The sequence below is a fragment of the Biomphalaria glabrata genome, chromosome 9 (assembly GCF_947242115.1).
Source record: "Biomphalaria glabrata chromosome 9, xgBioGlab47.1, whole genome shotgun sequence".
NCBI classification, from domain to species: Eukaryota; Metazoa; Mollusca; class Gastropoda; family Planorbidae; genus Biomphalaria; species Biomphalaria glabrata.
Genome location: NC_074719.1, coordinates 29,689,106 through 29,705,009, shown reverse-complemented (window position 1 = coordinate 29,705,009; position 15,904 = coordinate 29,689,106). Strand labels below are relative to the sequence as shown.

At 36.9% G+C, this 15,904-nt stretch overlaps 1 protein-coding gene across 1 annotated transcript in view; it reads right to left on the bottom strand.

The window, feature by feature from the left end:
- Nucleotides 1-14,854, bottom strand: part of LOC106069601 (cytosolic phospholipase A2-like) — a 121,302-nt gene extending 106,448 nt beyond the window's left edge. The window contains exon 1 of the mRNA XM_056042281.1: nucleotides 14,836-14,854. The gene's annotated coding sequence lies outside the window, so the exon portion shown is untranslated. The remainder of the gene's footprint in view (nucleotides 1-14,835) is intronic.
- Nucleotides 14,855-15,904: the final 1,050 nt, after the last annotated feature.

The window sequence follows — 15,904 nt, the reverse complement described above, 5'->3', positions numbered from 1 at the left end:
TTTCATTTCTTAATGTTGGACCCCTTACTGCTCCAGATATACAACCTTCTCACTTGAAGTTTTCCAAAAAAACATATCTTGAGTCAATTTCTAGTCTAAAAAACTGGGAAAATGACGCGTTGTAAATGAAAAAAGTGCATGTTTTTAATTCACAGACAAGTCGTCTCTACCTGGCTTAAAGTGTTGTTGTTTTTTGTACAGCCCCTAAGGGTGCATATATTTATAATAGACACTTTGACTGTTGTACCATTAACTTTGAAGTCTATATTTAATATTTGTAGTTTCAAAGTAAAATGTGTTTTTCTTTCCATTTTACATTCACAGTTTGAATCCTGTACGTCAGTAGCCTGCAATAGTGAAATAGCAAGAATACACCATTGAATAGAAAAGGCAGTTGGTTACACGTAAGTTGTTATTGTATTAGTTCGGAGATAGAAGCTTCAAAGTACTCTGATAGAAATATCCATTGTGTTGCAATGTTGCTAGCACTGGCGGATTCAGGGGGGGGGGCGGTAGGGGCGATCGCCCCCCCCCACTCGGCCGACCCCCCCTCAATTTGTATACGAATTTATTACTTATGTTAATAATATATACTAATTATTTATATTTCAACCTATTTTTAGATTATTTCGCCCCCCCCTCTAGTATGTTGGCCGATTTGGTGTGGTCGGAAGGGGTGATGATATCAATCCCGCCCCCAATACACTTTCGAGTGGGGGGGGGGCGGTCCAATTTATTTCTAGAAATCACAGCTTGCTAACAGAATCAATTAAATATCTATATGATTAAAACTTGTTATTAATATTTTAACCGATCTTTATATTATGTCGTTCCCTGTTTGTCGATTGGGGGGGGGGGGCGAATACCTTTACTGCCCTTCCCACCTAAACCCTTTGAGTGGGGGGGGCGGTTCTACTTTTATGGAGAAATCATAGTTTGTGAACAAAATTAATTCAATTAATATATACATTTTATATTATGTCAATCGCTTTCTGGTATATTGCCGATTCGGTGGGGTGAGGGGGAGGGATATTGCATGTACTGCCCTCCCCACTCTAGCCCTCTGAGTGGGGGGGGGCGGTCCTATTTTTATGGAGAATCATAGTTTGTCAACAAAATTTATTGAACTCTATTGATGAATAATGAGCTGTAGATGTCAGGAGAATGCGTTTCTGCAGTGAAGAATGCAAGAACGCTTTTGCGTCGGGGTATTGCCTCGAGCCCCACTAGGAAACCCTATAGCGCTGCCCCAGTTGTTTTGTTTTTCGCCGGAGGTTGAGAAATGCTGCTTTTTTTATTTTCCTAAAATGTGTGTATGTGTGCTGTACGCACGTTTATGCATAGGGTTAGGGTTTACTGGGCGTTAGGGTTTGGAAAAAAATCGCCCCCCCACTCCAAAGTTCTGGATCCGCCAGTGGTTGCTAGTGTCACGAGGACAGTGATATTTTTCTTTCTCTCTACTCCGTCAAGTTTTTGTTTTCTCTCTATTTTAAAACTTTGATTTTTTTTCTTTTTTTAATTTCTTTGATAATGTCATAAAGACTGGTGACCATTAGCGTAGCTAGGAATTCGCCATCATTTGGGGGCGGGGAAGGCTTGACCTCTTTGGGGGGCCCTGCATTTTGCGTAATATTTTATTTATTTAATGTAAAAAAAAAACATTTTCAAACACTCAATTGGGAGCCCCCTCAAGTGGGGGCCCGGAATGATTTTCAAATTCTCCCCCCCCCCACATCCCTCCACCCTATTTACGCCACTGCCGGTGACGTTTATTGGTCATTCTTTGTTCAGTTTACCTTCTTATCTTATCTTATATAATACAGACGTTACTTAAAAAAAAGAAGATGATTACGTCCTACGCGTCATGCATTTAATCATGCATATTAACTAATGACTTAAATTCTGCCAAGTCACTGGTTTTCCTGGCTAGCTCAGGCAACCCATTCTATGCTCTAATAGCACTAGCGAAGAAGGAGCATTTGTACGAATTTGTCCTAGCATATGGGACGAGGAGTGTGCCTTTATCTTTGTGTCTTTCATAGTATTTTATTAAATTTTGTTTTTGTATTTGAAGATTATGGTTCAGTGTTTTATGTATAATTGCTACTTTACTTTTGAGTCTTCTGTCCTGAAGACTTTCTAAATTTAGTGATTTTACTAAAGGTGTTACTCTAGTCAAATGTGAATATTCGTTTGTTATGAATCTCACTGCTACAGTTTCTTAATGTTTTCTTGAGTTGAGGGGTCCCAAACGGAGGATGCATATTCTATTATTGGCCTAACCAAGGTTAAATAGCATTTTAGTTTTATTTTCTTTTTTGATTTATAGAAATTTCTTTTAATAAACCCTAATGCTTTGTTGGATTTTTTTTTATAGTTTCATCAATATGTGGATTCCATAATAGTTTTTCATTTATTACACCTAGGTATTTTGCGTTTTTAGTCTGTGTTACTGGTTTGTCATGAATAAGATATGTGGAATTAATTTGTTTTAGTTTTTTTGTTACTCTTAACAACTGACATTTTTCTGGGTGGAAAGACATGCTCCAATTAGATTCCCATTTCTCTTTGTAAAATATCTGTGTCTTGTGTTGTTTTTATTCTTCTATATATTATGCAATCGTCTGCAAATAATCTGACTTTTGTTCCTGAAGTAATGCAATTTGGTAAATCATTTATGTAAATTAAAAATAGTAGTTGACCCAAGACTGTTCCTTGAGGTACACCTGAGTTTACTGTTATCGGTGTTGATTTAGAGACATTTATTATTACAGTTTGTTCTCTCCCTATCAGAAAATCTTTAATCCACTGATGCAGTGGACTATTAATGCCGAAGTATTTTAATTTTTTAAGCAAACTATGGTGGTGAACTTTGTCAAAAGCCTTGGAAAAATCTAGTAAGATAGCATATATTTGTTCACTATTATCTAAACCTTTTGAAAAATCATCAATTAGTCCTATTAGTTGTGTTTCACATGATCTATATTTCCTAAAGCCATGTTGGTATGGGGTGAGGACATTGTCTAAGTGGTTTATGATGTTGCTACATATTATGTGTTCTAGGATTTTACATGTGATGCTGGTAAGTGATACTGGTCTGTAGTTTCCTGGGTCTGATTTTTCTCCTTTTTTAAATAAGGGGCTGACATTAGCTTCTTTCCAGTCCTTTGGTACTCTGCCCTAGTTAAGCGATGCCTGAAAGAGTATTTTGAACACTGGGGCTAGCTCATTGCTTAGTTCTTTGAATAATCTAGCTGGAATACCATCAGGTCCAGATGCTTTATTTGGTTTGGCGTTGGCTAATAGTTTTTGAATTCCATTTTCTTGTACTACTATAACTTTTATGTTGTCTACTTGGTTCAAATTAAGTAATAAGTCTTTGTCTCCTGGAGCTGAGAATGCTGATGCAAAGTATTTGTTTAGGATGTTTGCTTTAGTTTGCTACCATCTGAATTTGGTTGAAACGTTCTGTGTGTTTGGTCCGTAAACAAGTATTTTACTTCTTAAGTAGAGGAGTTGTTCCCTTAGACTTACTTGTTTTGGGGAGTGAGAGTTTATTCTTTTCTTATATCTGTTTTATTATCTTATATATGCACAGAAAACATGCAAAGAAACTGAACCATTTCTACAAGACATGTCTAAGAAAAATACTGAATGTCAAATGGCAAGACAAAATACCAGATACTGAAGTCCTTCAAATAGCGGGTCTGCAAAGCATCCACACAATCCTGATGCAGTCCCATCTGCGATGGGCAGGACACGTCTTCAGAATGGAAGACCGCCGCATTCCTAAACGACTCTTATATGGCCAACTAAGCGAAGGAAAGCGCTCGCAAGGTGGTCAAAGAAAGCGCTTCAGGGACACCCTCAAAGCTTCTTTGAAGGCATTCAGCATAGACCAGGCCACCTGGAGACAGAGGCACATGACAGAGCACTGTGAAAAAAGAGAACAACGCTGGCAGAAGAAAAACGCCAGAGAAGAAAAGCAAGGCCAATGAGAATAGCTCCAGCTGGAATAACCTGCCCAGTGTGTAGCCGAACATTCCGGGCTCAGCCCCCTGGACGACAAAGTGGTCATCATCCCTAACCCTAACCACGATTGACGAACTATATATATTATCTCTGAGGTTTCGTTTATTAATTCTAGTCTTAAAGTGCTTATTTTGTATAAAGTGCCATAGTTGGTGTTGTATTACTGGAGTAATATTCCATTGCCCGTGTTGGTGTTGCATTATCCGTTCAGAAGTTTCTGTGTCAGTATTTGAGTGTGTGTGATTGTCAGTCATTCATTACAAAGACCGCATCACGAATGAAGACATTAGAAACAGGATTAATGCAGCTATTGGACCCCACGATAACCTGCTAACCACAGTCTAAAAATGAAAACATAAACTCTATGGCCAAAGTACAAGGTCCTCAGGGCTCACAAAGACTTTCCTTCAGGGGAATAGAACCAGGAAGAAGGTGAAGAGGGTGACAGAGAAAGCGATGAGAAGACAACATCAAGAATGGACAGGCCTGTCAGTGAATACAATTATATCAAAAACAAAGGACAGAGAGGAATGGAGAAAGAATGGAGAAAGGCGGTAGACAGAGGTAGGTAAAGGTGAAACGTTAAATGTGAACCTGACCTAACTGATGTTATTAAATGATTATCTAATTGATCTAATTTGTTTTGTAAAGGGCCAGTCTCTCATTCAAAGCCTCAACAAATATAACTTTTCCTTTAAAAAACAAAATTCCCTTTAGTTCAGTGGCTATCAGGCCTCACAATGACCTGCTAACAACTGTCTGTTACGTGCTGCATTTAATTATTAAAATTAATAAAATGGATATCGTTAGATCTAGGGGGTTCTAACGACACCATAGAATCTTAGATCATGTGTAGTGCCCCCGCGGTTCAACAGGTTCAACAGGCATAGGGATAGGTGGATGTGAAAGTAAAAGGTGTGGTGTGTCAGTCTCTCGTACCCTCTATGACTTTTCTTCGGCTTCTCAATTCAAACTATATTATACTAGTCGACCGGCGGCGTAGCATACGTTGCTATTTTGCAGGGCCGGCCTAAGGCCACTGCAACCTATGCAACCGCAGTGGGCCCCTCACTTCCATAGAAGCCGTGCTAATGTTGAGTGTATAAATTATTAGATTAAGCCATTTTATAACTTAAAACAGATTTCCCGCAGCCTCCTGATTTACCCGGAGCTGCTCATGGAAATCTCCTGAAATTACAAAATATACGAAATGTTCCTGGAATTTTCCCCGGAAATTATTAAAATCTTTTGAAAACATACAAATCTCCTGAAATATGTAGACACAAATTGTCATTTTGGGGTTTAATGTGGAAAACGCCAATCCTACGCGCGATAAAAAATAACGACATTATGCAATACCCGTGATCTATGTAGGAAACAGAATTCTTATGATATACTGTATGACTTGGCTACACGCAAGGCTCGTAAAGTAATTAAGTACGTAGTAAAGAATGCATAAAATGCAACGACGAATTTATTTTCTAATACAAACTCTTAATTTTCACTTATTATCGGTATCCGTACCCAAACGTGCCCCGCAAAATCCGTTTGCATAGGGCCCCACAATGGTCAAATCCGGTCTGCTATTTTGTGACGGGTGAATACAGAGTAGATTACTTGTTCTCCCCTCCTCTTTTTTTTTTTACCGCTAAAGCTGCGTGGGGTCACTCTAGTCCGACTTGCAAACAATAAAAGAGTAATCTTTCCGTGACTTCTTTGTTCCAATGGTTAAGTCCTGCCTACTATTTAGTAACGGTGAATACTACTTATTCTCCACCCCTGATCCTTTTTTTTTTCGCTCCAAAGTAACGTGGGGTAACTCTAGTCCAACTTGCAGAAATAAAAGAGCGATCTTTCCTTTACTTCTTGATAATAATAATAATAATAATAATAATAGTAATAATAATCTTTATTGTCCGTATGGAAATTTGTCTTACAATTTGTGCATTACACCAAACAAAAACATTATAACTATAAGAAACCAAAGTGTACATTCACACCTGAGATGAACTCCAATTGGTGACAAGGCAGGGAGACCTAGGTCTCCCGTAGTGCCCTGGTACGGAACTCTGCTGTTTGGCGTAGTGCCTCGTAGCTTCCATACAAATTTAGTAATCCACTAGATACGTCCTCCCGCAGCTCGCGGAGCTGCGGACACTCTTGCAAGACGTGCGCCACCGTCTCTTCTGATTCCCCGCAGTGTCGGCAATGGGCATCAAAATTTGGCCGGAACCGGGCGAAGTACGCACCTATGGGGCAGTGTCCCGTACGCCACTGCGCTATTATTGTTTGTTCCGACCTTTTTAGCCTCCACTACGGGTCCTCTCGATTTGGGCGGCGCATGTGCTGCCAGACTCCCCTGGCAGTGTTGGAGTCATCCCAGGATTTCAACCACTTTTCATGTACCCACTCGTACATTCACACCAGACTCACTCATAATTTACATGTGAACAAGTTTATACCAGATTGTTCTTATTTAATGATTTGATTGCCAGGGGAACAAAAGAGTGTTTGTGTCTGTTTGTCTTTGCTATCGGTGTCTTGTATCTCTTTTGTGATGGTAAAATCACAAAATCCTGACAGAAAGGGTGATTCTTTATTTCGAGTATCTTGTTAGCTTTTTTATAGATGTTTGTCTCAAACAACTGCCCAAATGGGGTTTGTTTTTGCCAATGATTTTACCAGAAGCATTTAGGATTCTATAAAGTTTATTCTTATTTTTAATGCTCAGATTGCCATACCAGGCAGTGATATTGAAACTTAAAATATTGCAGATATGAGCGTGATAAAACATAGCCAAGGACTTTTCGCTAACATTAAACGAGGACAGTTTTCTTAGTAATCGTAATCTTTGCTGCCCTTTTTTGTCAGGAATGGTTGAGCCATACAGAGAATTATATATATATATATATATATATATATATATATATATATATATATATATATATATATATATATATATATATATATATATATATATATATAAAGTCGACCCACGGCGTAGCATACGCCGCTGTTTCCTCAATGTGTTCTAATTCTTTGAAATATTCATTTACGTTTGAGCTCTCTGAGAGCAGGGCAAGAAGAGCCGCATCATCAGCGAATTTTGTGAAGGAGCAACAAGAACTATCGGATTGAAAATCATCACCAACTTGTTCTGTACATCCACAAACTTGTCCTGTACATCCACTATAATTTGTCCTGTACAATCAACAACCTTTTGATATGTAGCTTCCTAGTCCGAAGGTAGTATTTTTTTTTTTTGAGCTTTGATTGAGATATTGAACTGGCAATGAAGAAGGTGGTGGTCTGTATAACAGTCAGCGCTAGACATAGCTCAGATGGGCATTACTTCACCAACATCGCATTGCTTGACTAGTCTATAGTCAACTAGATGCCAACGTTGAGAGCGCGGGTGTCATGAAACTTTTGTTGTTGTTGTTTTTGGAAAACGGTACTGGTAACCACGGGTTGGAATTTCGAAAAGAGTTTCAGCAATAATCTATCGTTACAATTACCAATACCATGTGCTGTAGTCACTGCCCACTCGGGCGTTGAATTCACCCAAGACAACAAGTTTGTCCGTTGTGTTCACCTTTCCCAAGACTTGCTTCAAGTCACCATAAAATTGGTCCTTTCACGCTCGGGTCCGATAGCAGGAACGTAGATGCTAATCACTGTAAGGAGCCTAGATCCATCCAGTGGAAGTCTAAGGGACATCAATTGACCAGAGTGACCAATACGTATGTTCTAAAGATTGCTGGGGATAGTTTACTTTATAATTGGGCCTACTCCAGATTATCTGTTTTCCTCGAGGCTTCTCCCAGACCAGTAGAGAGTGTAACCAGCTCCCCTCTCTCTCAGTGATCCTTGACTTGCCAGACGTACTTTACTAAGGGAAGCAACGTCCAAGCCCAGCCGTGACAGTTGTTTCATTGCCACTAGAACAGAGATCCGTTGCGGGCAATCGTTCACGACATTGTCCTGCATTGTGTGGACATTCGAACATGCTATTTGAAGAGATAGCCGCTTTTTTACTCGGGGATAATTCGACATTTCGTAGTATATACGAAACAGAACTATCAGTTAGATTTTATTGTGTTCTCTAAAGAAACAGAACTAACATTTGTATTTTATTGTGTTCTCTAAAGAAACAGAACTATCAGTTGTATTTTATTGTGTTCTCTAAAGAAACAGAACTATCAGTTGTATTTTATTGTGTTCTGTAAAGAAACAGAACTAACAGTTGTATTTTATTGTGTTCTCTAAAGAAACAGAACTAACAGTTGTATTTTATTGTTTTCTCTAAAGAAAACAGAACTATCAGTTTTATTTTATTGTGTTCTGTAAAGAAACAGAACTAATAGTTGTATTTTATTGTGTTCTCTAAAGAAACAGAACTATCAGTTGTATTTTATTGTGTTCTCTAAAGAAACAGAACTATCAGTTGTATTTTATTGTGTTCTCTAAAAAAACAGAACTATCAGTTGTATTTTATTGTGTTCTGTAAAGAAACAGAACTAATAGTTGTATTTTATTGTGTTCTCTAAAGAAACAGAACTATCAGTTGTATTTTATTGTGTTCTCTAAAGAAACAGAACTATCAGTTAGATTTTATTGTGTTGTCTAAAGAAACAGAACTAACATTTGTATTTTATTGTGTTCTCTAAAGAAACAGAACTATCAGTTGTATTTTAATGTGTTCTCTAAAGAAACAGAACTAACAGTTGTATTTTATTGTGTTCTCTAAAGAAACAGAACTATCAATTGTATTTTATTGTGTTCTCTAAAGAAACAGAACTATCAGTTGTATTTTATTGTGTTCTCTAAAGAAACAGAACTATCAGTTAGATTTTATTGTGTTGTCTAAAGAAACAGAACTAACAGTTGTATTTTATTGTGTTCTCTAAAGAAACAGAACTAACATTTGTATTTTATTGTGTTCTCTAAAGAAACAGAACTAACAGTTGTATTTTATTGTGTTCTGTAAAGAAACAGAACTAACATTTGTATTTTATTGTGTTCTCTAAAGAAACAGAACTAACAGTTGTATTTTATTGTGTTCTCTAAAGAAACAGAACTATCAGTTGTATTTTATTGTGTTCTCTAAAGAAACAGTACCTTCATAGCCCTCGAGGGCATCTTCCATTATCCTTTCAAGGAAGATATTGAAGAGTGTTGGTGACAGTAGGCAGCCTTGTCTTACTCCAACTGTGGTTTTGAACCAGTCCCCAATATTATTGTTGAAGTACACCGCACTGGTGGCCTCCTTGTAGAGGTTCTGGATAACTTTGATTATGTTTTTATTAATGTTGTACTTTTCCATTGTCGCCCAGAGTGCTCCGTGCCATACTCGATCGAAAGCTTTCTTGAAATCAATAAAGACATGGAAAAGATTCTCTTGGTGTTGGAGATATTTCTCACAGAGTATTCTGAGGTTTAGGATTTGCTCTGTTGTGCTGCGACCTTGTCTAAAACCTGCTTGTTCTTCTGATATGATGTTGTCTGCTATCGGTTTTAGCCGGTTTAATATGATTTTTAACAAAACTTTGCTGGGGTGACTTATGAGGCTGATGGTGCGATAGTTTTGACAGAGTTGTAAGTTGCCTTTCTTTGGAAGGGTTATTATGAGTGATTGGGTCCAGGGTTTGGGCCAATCTCCTGATTGCCAGATCTTGTTGCAAATCATATAGAGTGCGTTTATCATAGTTTCTCCTCCCGCCTGAAGAAGTTCGCCAGGAATGTTGTCAACTCCGGCCGATTTTCCCTTTTTCAGGGCTTTTACTGCTGCTGCTACTTCCGAGCGAAGAATCGGATAGTCGTCAATGTTGGAAACTGTCGGGACATTTAGTATCTCTGGATCTCCTGAGATCTACGGGGCTCGCAAAGACCTTTCTTCAGGGAACAGTGCCAGGAAAAAAAAAGAAGAGGCAGACAGAAAAAGCGATGGGAGGACAACATTAAAGAATGGACAGGCCTGCCATTGAGAGAGGTTCTGATCAAGGCAAAAAAAAGGGAGGAATGGAGAAAGACGGTCGACAAATCTTGCCTGGTGCCCCAACGGTCCAACAGACTAAGGGATAGGTAAAGGTAAAAAGTAAAAGAAACAGAACTAACAGTTGTATTTTATTGTGTTCTCTAAAGAAACAGAACTAACATTTGTATTTTATTGTGTTCTCTAAAGAAACAGAACTAACAGTTGTATTTTATTGTGTTCTGTAAAGAAACAGAACTAACATTTGTATTTTATTGTGTTCTCTAAAGAAACAGAACTAACAGTTGTATTTTATTGTGTTCTCTAAAGAAACAGAACTAACAGTTGTATTTTATTGTGTTCTCTAAAGAAACAGAACTAACATTTGTATTTTATTGTAATCTCTAAAGAAACAGAACTATCAGTTGTATTTTATTGTGTTCTCTAAAGAAACAGAACTAACAGTTGTATTTTATTGTGTTCTCTAAAGAAACAGAACTAACAGTTGTATTTTATTGTGTTCTCTAAATAAACAGAACTAACAGTTGTATTTTATTGTGTTCTGTAAAGAAACAGAACTATCAGTTGTATTTTATTGTGTTCTGTAAAGAAACAGAACTAATAGTTGTATTTTATTGTGTTCTCTAAAGAAACAGAACTATCAGTTGTATTTTATTGTGTTCTCTAAAGAAACAGAACTATCAGTTGTATTTTATTGTGTTCTCTAAAAAAACAGAACTATCAGTTGTATTTTATTGTGTTCTGTAAAGAAACAGAACTAATAGTTGTATTTTATTGTGTTCTCTAAAGAAACAGAACTATCAGTTGTATTTTATTGTGTTCTCTAAAGAAACAGAACTATCAGTTAGATTTTATTGTGTTGTCTAAAGAAACAGAACTAACAGTTGTATTTTATTGTGTTCTCTAAAGAAACAGAACTAACAGTTGTATTTTATTGTGTTCTCTAAAAAAACAGAACTAACATTTGTATTTTATTGTAATCTCTAAAGAAACAGAACTATCAGTTGTATTTTATTGTGTTCTCTAAAGAAACAGAACTAACAGTTGTATTTTATTGTGTTCTCTAAAGAAACAGAACTAACAGTTGTATTTTATTGTGTTCTCTAAATAAACAGAACTAACAGTTGTATTTTATTGTGTTCTGTAAAGAAACAGAACTATCAGTTGTATTTTATTGTGTTCTGTAAAGAAACAGAACTATCAGTTGTATTTTATTGTGTTCTCTAAAGAAACAGAACTATCAGTTGTATTTTATTGTGTTCTGTAAAGAAACAGAACTATCAGTTGTATTTTATTGTGTTCTGTAAAGAAACAGAACTGTCAGTTGTATTTAATTGTGTTCTGTAAAGAAACAGAACTATCAGTTGTATTTTATTGTGTTCATTTTTAACCATTTTGAATGTAGCGAAATGACAATAGATCTAGATCTATCTTTTTACAATACCTGTATTCAAGTCATAATTTCATGGAGTGCGGAACATGAATGCTGATATCAAAAACAGCTCTAACAATTTTTTTCTAGAAATTTAAAAGAATGACTAGCTCGTTGGCCACATGGGAAAAACTCTAGTAATACCGTTATAATTTTAAAAAAAAATGTAAGTTTGGCTTGAGAACTAGACTTAAAACTAGAACCAACATCAATTTTGAAAGGACTATCGCGTTAGGAAACTTCCGAATTCAAGACATTATTGATTCAAGAGTTTAATTAATTAATAATTTAATAACTAGGTTCATGTTCAGGAGAAGTTTGCGCATCATCTTCCAAGTCTAGATTTAAAGGAGTATCAATGGAATAATTAAATAAAAAAAAAACATGGAGAAGTCAGACGTAGAAGTCTAGATCTAGATGTTTATAATATGAAAGTACCAATAAATCATGGCACTCGTTTGCATTGCCCGCTGGCCGCCGAATGGGTAACATCTTTCGTTCAAGCAGCTGTTGGTATCAAAAGCACAGGCTCACACAAAATACGGTTTGAATCAAATTTTTATATATTTTTTTATTTTAAGTTCTATAATGGAGGTATTGTGTTTTTTTTTCTTGTTTATACTATTTGGATTATTTTAAAATTTGAATTAGTCAGCGTCTAAAGTGAAGCGGAAGTGACCTAAGGCAAGTTTAAAAAGTTCACCTACGAGAAAAGAACTAATATACAGGAAGTCCTATTTCGTGATAGCTCATGCTTTATGTCTAGATTGAGGCCTTTGGGGAAATACCGCAAATAAAATACAACGGTTTGATCAAAAGCTTGCGGTTTTTCACGAATAGCGGTGGCCAGGTTGTTAGCGCCTAGGAGATATGAAATGTCTTGTCAGTCAGTTCGACAGTTCAAGAGATGTAATGATCAGTGAGTCAGTCACACGACAGTTTAAGAGATGTAATGATCAGTGAGTCAGTCAGTACGATAGTTTAAGAGATGTAATGATAGTGAGTCAGTCAGTACGACAGTTTAAGAGATCTAAGGATCAGTGAGTCAGTCACACGACAGTTTAAGAGATGTAATGATCAGTGAGTCAGTCACACGACAGTTTAAGAGATGTAATGATCAGTGAGTCAGTCAGTACGATAGTTTAAGAGATGTAATGATCAGTGAGTCAGTCAGTACGATAGTTTAAGAGATGTAATGATAGTGAGTCAGTCAGTACGACAGTTTAAGAGATGTAATGATCAGTGAGTCAGTCAGTACGATAGTTTAAGAGATGTAATGATAGTGAGTCAGTCACACGACAGTTTAAGAGATGTAATGATAGTGAGTCAGTCAGTACGACAGTTTAAGAGATCTAAGGATCAGTGAGTCAGTCAGTACGACAGTTTAAGAGATCTAAGGATCAGTGAGTCAGTCAGTACGACAGTTTAAGAGATGTAATGATCAGTGAGTCAGTCAGTACGACAGTTTAAGAGATGTAATGATCAGTGAGTCAGTCAGTACGACAGTTTAAGAGATGTAATGATCAGTGAGTCAGTCAGTACGACAGTTTAAGAGATGTAATGATCAGTGAGTCAGTCAGTACGACAGTTTAAGAGATCTAAGGATCAGTGAGACAGTCAGTACGACAGTTTAAGAGATCTAAGGATCAGTGAGTCAGTCAGTACGACAGTTTAAGAGATCTAAGGATCAGTTATTCAGTCAGTACGATAGTTTAAGAGATGTAATGATCAGTGAGTCAGTCACACGACAGTTTAAGAGATGTAATGATCAGTGAGTCAGTCAGTACGACAGTTTAAGAGATGTAATGATCAGTGAGTCAGTCAGTACGACAGTTTAAGAGATGTAATGATCAGTGAGTCAGTCAGTACGATAGTTTAAGAGATGTAATGATCAGTGAGTCAGTCAGTACGACAGTTTAAGAGATCTAAGGATCAGTGAGTCAGTCAGTACGACAGTTTAAGAGATCTAAGGATCAGTGAGTCAGTCAGTACGACAGTTTAAGAGATGTAATGATCAGTGAGTCAGTCAGTACGACAGTTTAAGAGATCTAAGGATCAGTGAGTCAGTCAGTACGACAGTTTAAGAGATGTAATGATCAGTGAGTCAGTCAGTACGACAGTTTAAGAGATGTAATGATCAGTGAGTCAGTCAGTACGACAGTTTAAGAGATGTAATGATCAGTGAGTCAGTCAGTACGACAGTTTAAGAGATCTAAGGATCAGTGAGACAGTCAGTACGACAGTTTAAGAGATCTAAGGATCAGTGAGTCAGTCAGTACGACAGTTTAAGAGATCTAAGGATCAGTTATTCAGTCAGTACGATAGTTTAAGAGATGTAATGATCAGTGAGTCAGTCACACGACAGTTTAAGAGATGTAATGATCAGTGAGTCAGTCACACGACAGTTTAAGAGATGTAATGATCAGTGAGTCAGTCAGTACGACAGTTTAAGAGATCTAAGGATCAGTGAGACAGTCAGTACGACAGTTTAAGAGATCTAAGGATCAGTGAGTCAGTCATAATAACGCTTCTTTAGAACACTAACGCGATGTTTTTAAGTCTCTTAGAAAAAAATGCGCGATTTTACTTTGTTACTGGGTGCACGTTTTACACTATAACTTACACTATAACATGCGAGATTTCGCATCACTTGATGATTCTTACTAAAGCCATAATAATAAGGCTTGTCTTCGAGTTCGAAGATTAGTGAGGAATGCAGTATTTCCCGTGGCTGCGCAGCCCCAGCTGTGACCTACAGATGTCTCGCTCGGAGGCCGCATACAACCAGGTGCTCTCTTCTATGGCAGCCAAGGAAAAAATGACACCTAAGCTGGTCTTTGAAGCGTTTCCGTGAGGCGCCTCTGTTACGTCGACCACCTTTTAGCTCACCAAAAAAAGACTGCCTCTGGCATACGTTCGTCTCCCATACGGGATACGTGCCCTACCCAGTGCAACTGCCGGACCATAAGAAGTCCCTCTATACTGTCCATACCGGCGTTGGCAAGGACATCGCTTTTTATAGTGCGGTCCTGCCACCGTATGTCCATGATGAAGCGCAAGCATCTTTGGTGAAAGCACTCAAGAAGTCTTAGTTGTTTTCTGTATAGTGTCCATGTCTCAGAGCCATAATGAATATATTAATTGCAAAATTAAATGTCAGAAAGTAACCATATTAGAAGTTACACTGCAAAGACTTTCTTCCAAGCCTATAATAGCCCAAAAGTTTTACGCGAAAGAAGCAATGTAAAACGTTAAGACGTGATCTGTGGTTTTCTATAGGCCTACTGTTGGGGGGACTTTCTATTCTAATCGCCATGTACAATTACATTGACAACTGACAGAACACTTAATCAACTCTTCTAAAATAAAGATATACTTAGCCCAAAGATCTCCAGAGCAGGGCACACTTCTCCGAGTACCCCATGACACACGACCACTAACAGAAAAATATACTATTCACAACACAGGTGGTCAAGCTGGTAACTCAGCAGCAAGTGGCAACTAAGCAGTTTGCAAGGCCTTTTATACACTACGTAAGGGGAATCACCCCTGTCTTTACAAGTAATCAAAAAAAGTTATTTCCCCATTATGTCACACTATCTATCTATCTTATCTATCTATTTATCTATCTATCTATCTATCTATCTATCTATCTATCTATCTATCTATCTATCTTATCTATCTATCTTATCTATCTATCTTATCTATCTATCTATCTTATCTTTCTATCTATCCATCTATCTTATCTATCTATCTTATCTTATCTATCTTATCTTATTTTATCTATCTTATCTATCTTATCTTATCTATCTATCTATCTTATCTATCTATCTTATCTATCTATCTATCTATCATTCTATCTTATCTATCTATCTATCTATCTATCTATCTTATCTATCTATCTATCTATCTATCATTCTATCTTATCTATCTTATCTATCTTATCTATCTATCTATCTATCTTATCTATCTATCTATCTTTTCTATCTATCTTATCTATCTATCTTATCTATCTATCTATCTATATTATCTATCTATCTATCTATCTATCTATCTAACTATCTTATCTATCTATCTTTTCTATCTTATCTATCTATCTTATATATCTATCTACCTTTCTATCTATCTATTTATCTATCTATCTATCTATCTATCTATCTATCTATCTATCTATTTGTCTATCTGTCTGTCTATCTATCTATCTATCTATCTATCTATCTATTTATTGTGACACAGATGGGGGTAGTGCTGTGTGCCTTTTTAGTCAACGCAAGTTTGACCGTTAAAATGTTTTATACATAAAAGAAATAAATTTAAATTTGGCTAAAATTGGAGTAAAAAAAACAAAAGATGTTATTTCATTTTTACAATTCCTCTATTCAGGTAGCAAATTCATGGGCTCAAAAACATTCTGAGTGAACGCGGTTCTCGAAAACGATTTTCCT